This window comes from Pipra filicauda, unplaced genomic scaffold (genome assembly GCF_003945595.2).
Source record: "Pipra filicauda isolate LSUMZ 115617 unplaced genomic scaffold, ASM394559v2 scaffold410_size627686_pilon, whole genome shotgun sequence".
In the NCBI taxonomy this organism is placed as follows: Eukaryota; Metazoa; Chordata; class Aves; order Passeriformes; family Pipridae; genus Pipra; species Pipra filicauda.
In genome coordinates, this window is record NW_024104544.1 from 238,489 (window position 1) to 243,381 (window position 4,893).

Below are 4,893 nucleotides of genomic sequence, written 5' to 3' on the forward strand. Positions count from 1 at the left end.
GCTTGTGTTCATTACAACTCTCAAATTTAGGGTTTGCTCTTGACTTACAATTTCCTTGCACAGGTCAAATAGTCAGCTCTAACAGCTTTACCACCAGTCTCTTACAGACACCCAGAGATTCCCTTTTAATTCTCCTTCATTTACCCAATTAGCATTCTGTTAATTAAACACGGGAAGTGCCTTTACTTTCTTCAGAAAAACACATTCCTGCTAAACCCTTGATTTATACATGTACTTCTGCAGGCTGTTTCAATGAGATTAGAGTTTGCACACAGGTTTTTTTCTTGCTTTGTACACATTATTCTGAGGAAATCTTGCAGTATAACATCAGACTTGCTGTCTGCCATTTATACTGGAGTTTTGCCTAGCATAGTTTGACTGCTGAGATAATTAATAGTCTTTAGCAACCATGATTCCCTGCCTGTGAACTTCAAAGACAGAAGCAGTTTAATATTCTTCCTGTGTCTTTAAATAGCAGACAGTTATTACAACACGACGATTTGGAAGTGAGGGACTGTCCAGGAACCATTAATTGAAGTTGGCTAGAGGGCTCCACCATATCTACCTCAAGTCAAAGTTTGTATGGGGAAAGGATTATATGATTTTTCTAATTTTCTCTCCATTTCCATCTGAACTCTGTCAAATTCAAATTATTATATAATCCATCTTACATTTCAATGCATTACTGTGTGCCTGTCCCAGAACCACCCAGTGAATAGTGACTTCCAGCTGAGAGATCTGCCTTTCATAAGGCTTACACAACTCTGGTCTCACTTCCTGCTCAGCCTGAGGCAACACCATGATTTGTGCCTGTGTGCAAGCACAAAAGCATGATATTTCAAGTCCCTTCACAGGTCTTCAAAAACCCTGAGAAACACCTCCAAGTATTTACTTTCTGTTCTTCTGCCTCTTCATTTCTGTGCCACATATTTAACAAATACAAATCAGATGTTGTGTATATAACATGAGAAACAGCAATTAGAACACCCCTCTATGGCTTCAGAAGTGTGGATATGAGTCTTTGCTCTGCTCTTGTGCCAAAATTTGCTGCTGCTCCATACAGATGCACATGGCTTTCTCCTCCTCTGAGGCCAGGTGTCAAACAAACAAGACACCCGTGTTGCCCAGGTTGTGGCACAGCGTAATAGAGGAGACTGTGCAGTTCCCAGGGTGTCCTGTGGGCCCAGCTCTGTGTCTACCAGCTTAGCACTGTAGGACCAGAGCCTATAGGTTCCTGTGCCCCTTGGAAAACACCTCCAGGTTCACAATTTCAGTACTTATTGCACCATTAGTTATAAAATCCTGGTGTATCTTGAGACCACCACACCACTACACCAGTGAGTTGATGAAGGCTCTTCTATAGGCAAGCACAATATGGCACACTAGGTGTGTGTAAATAAACACTGGTGAATCCAAAAAAGAGTGAAACCTTACATGGTTTTCCCCATAACCAAATACATAATTCCACCTTTTCTGTCAAGACAGGTGATGTGACCCTCAGAGTGGCATGAACTGCATAAGAAGTAAAAGCTATTCTCATTTGTAGACCAACTTCCCAATGATTAGAGGACTCAGAATTAAAGCCTTCATTTTCTCCGACATCCCATTGCTCCTTGGCTGCAAGCTGTGCAATCTCCACACACTCATTGTCTCAAAGCCTTCACCTGGTTTTTGATGAGCCTCTTCTTCACAGCATCCCTGACAAGCACATAATCACTAATACGCCCAATCTGCACCTGGAAAGATTAAGCAATTTGATAAAAAAGATACACACAGTGTTCATAGCAGAAAGGTAGGGAGTTTAGGTACCTAGATTGCTAGACTATAGCCCAATCCACCATTGAGTTCATCTCCCTCTTAACTGCAACTGAGTTTACAGAAGCTCTGTGAGCATGGCTGTGACTCTCCCATAAGTTTCCCCTACAGCAGGAGGTACCTTACAGCAGAATCCCCAGGCACAATGCTGTCTGGTTTACAGAAGGTGGATCCTTAAACCTCTGTGATACCTGAACCGAGATAAGATTAGCAGCCCTTCGTGCCCATTATTAGACTTGAACACAATCCATTTGATTTTTCACAAGGACTGATAAAGCCAAGATATTACAAGAGAGAGATTTCATGGCAGTGTTTCTTCCAAGGCCGGGCACAACCTTATCCTAGCTTGACCAACCCACTTTCAGTCTTTGCCTCAGTCAGACCCAGTATACAGATAAGGCCACGGGACTGCCAAGACATCCTTCATCTCCCTGCAAGGCAGGGCCTTGGCTGAGCTTTGAGCAACACAACTTGGGCTTCCTGTGTTCTAAATTTCTGAGGATTTCTAGAGTACGTAAAAATCCCTTTTTAAAAAACAATCAAATACGCATAAAAACACACAACAACAAAACATAATAAAAAAACCCAAAACAACCAAATAAACTAGACAAGGTAGGTAAGGAAATATATAGTTAATTAGTAGACATATGGTTATCTAGCAGTGCAAACTGTATAAAACTCTCTATATACACATCTGATGAAAATATTAGTGACCCAAATAGGCCAAGAAGCCTTTTGCAAGAAACTCTCTATGTAGGTAAAGGAGTCTTTACATAAAATCATGTCCATATAAATGCATTAGTTGACTTTGACTCCCATATTATTCAGCAGACACAAAGACTACTGCACTTGTACAGTTGCCCATATCTGTTCTTCTGATCTATGTACATTTATACCTCAAACATGAGGATTTGTCTGAAGCTTAAGTTAGTTAGTCATCAGTTTATTAAGTTTTTCATTCAACTAAAGAAAAGGAATAATACCATATAACTCAGGTGATCAGGAAGAAAAATCCCAGCAGACAGTGTTTGAATTACAGCAAATCCAACAGCTGCAATTTTTTAGACAAATGATTCCCAGCACAATTACAAATAATGAAGGCACGAATACCACATTTTGAAGAAGAGGGGAGTAAAAAAGACAAAAGGAGTCTAAATTCATTAAAAATAGTACAGCCAGCATTAGATTTAAAATGTAAGCATGCATGTTGTCACCAAAGCAACAGAATTTCCTTTTCTTACACTTTTCATAGGACTCAGCACCCAAGTTTTGCTTACCATATATTAACATATTCCATGCAGGTTTCTTCGTCTGAAAGACTTTTGCTACTTATGTTTCCAGTGCATTTGAGATAATCCCGAAGTTACATTTCTCTGAGATGTCTAAAAATAAAAATAAATACAACATCATTACTTCATCTATTTACAGAGAAATCCAAAGGAAATATTTCAAATTTATCATTTATTGAGGAAAAAATGAAATTAAAAAAGCACAATATGCTTTTGGAAGTAAATTTTCAGCTCTTTTTTTTTTTCCTAAGGATTCATTAAAGACATATCAAGGGGCTTTGAGAGGAGTCATAGGACTTTTCATTTTTATACTGTTCAAAGTCAATTTTCTCTGTGTTCGCAATTGATTTAATATAGCCTTTAGCATTTTTGAGGTACAGTTTTAATTCTCTAGAGAAAGCATGGCCATTTAAATAATCTAAATAGCACTAATATGTTTATTTAGTCTTAACTGCCTTTTTATCGTTCATAAGAATTCAAATAAAATGTGCAAAATGTGTAAAAGTATCTTGTCAGTCTTTACGACGCTAGATATTATCTGTAACTCAGATGACAAAGACTGCTACACTGACTCCAAAGAGCAGACTTGGCCATGGTCAGACATTTCAGTTTAAGAAATCATACAGTAAGCCCCAGGAAAAAAGTTTCCTCCTGATCTCCAAGTCAGTTTGGCTGAGGGCTCAGATGTCCTTCTCAGTTTTGTGTTTCATTTATTCACAGAGACCACTGTAAACAGCTTCATTGTCTGCACTCAAGTCCTTTTGAAATCCTGCTGAAGTTTCGGAATGAGTCACATTGCCTGACAATGAGGCCCCTCCACTTGCTGCTGCCAGGGCACAAGGAGTTAAAAAAGGGCAGGTATTGAACTGAACCACCTCTCCATCTCACTGACAGTCCCCTTGGCTTTGAGCGAACAAAAGGGAGCTGAAGTTCCGAATAGGAGCTGAAGATTTCACTTCAAAAGGTGTTAGAGATGTGATACAGATGTACTATCTGATATCATTTCAGGGGAAAGTACTCTGAAATTATGGTAAAGTCATTACTATTTCAGTGCATGTGTCCTTTTTCCCCTAGCAGAAGAATCAAGATACTTCAAGCTCTTTAAGAAAAGAGACAGCAAAAGGTGAATGACAAAAGCTTGAGCAAAGGGTCAGTGGTGGGTCCCTGGGAATGATTACTTCTTTGAAATCCAGGCAGCAGGGGATGCAAGGTGTCAAAGGCTCTGCAATCACTTCCTCTGAGCATCTAATCACCAATGGGTGTGATCAGTGGAGAACATGGGGTGAGGAACCAGGAGAGATCACTGAGCAGAAAAATACAATATGAATCACACTGCTTTACACAGAAGGCCAAAAAAAAAATCCCCAAAAAATGCAACCTATAGAAATGTTGCTAAATGAGACAGGCAAAACAAAGAATTAATAAAACACCCAGGGGGAGGGTAAAGAAATAAAAATGGTAATAAATAAGATCTAAACACTTTTACCAAGTCTGTGGGAGCTCACTCACTTCAGAGAATGGCTTCTCAATGAATCTGTTTTCCCTGATGCCACAGAGTCACTGGGGTAGGTAGGAAGGGATAGGTCAAAGGTCACCAGCTGACCTTGAAAAAGAAGAAAATGTCACAGAAAATGTCAATTAAAAATGTGGAAATGTCTTTTCAAAGAAGTGAGGAGGACAAGTGGGAGACACCTCACTAAAGCACCCAGAGGCAGCCATGGTTTCACTCAGGCAAGGAGCCCTGCGTCACTGGCAGTGATGTGTACAGAGGTAAAGTACTTCACTGACC

General features: G+C 39.8%; 1 long non-coding RNA gene across 1 annotated transcript; it reads right to left on the reverse strand.

Annotated features, from left to right (window-relative positions):
- Positions 1–1,590: 1,590 nt before the first annotated feature.
- On the reverse strand, positions 1,591–4,685 carry LOC120324066. Its single transcript, XR_005565065.1, has 3 exons — positions 4,614–4,685; positions 3,093–3,197; positions 1,591–1,736 (listed from the first exon to the last, which is right to left on the reverse strand). It is a non-coding gene; the product is annotated as an uncharacterized LOC120324066 (long non-coding RNA).
- Positions 4,686–4,893: the final 208 nt, after the last annotated feature.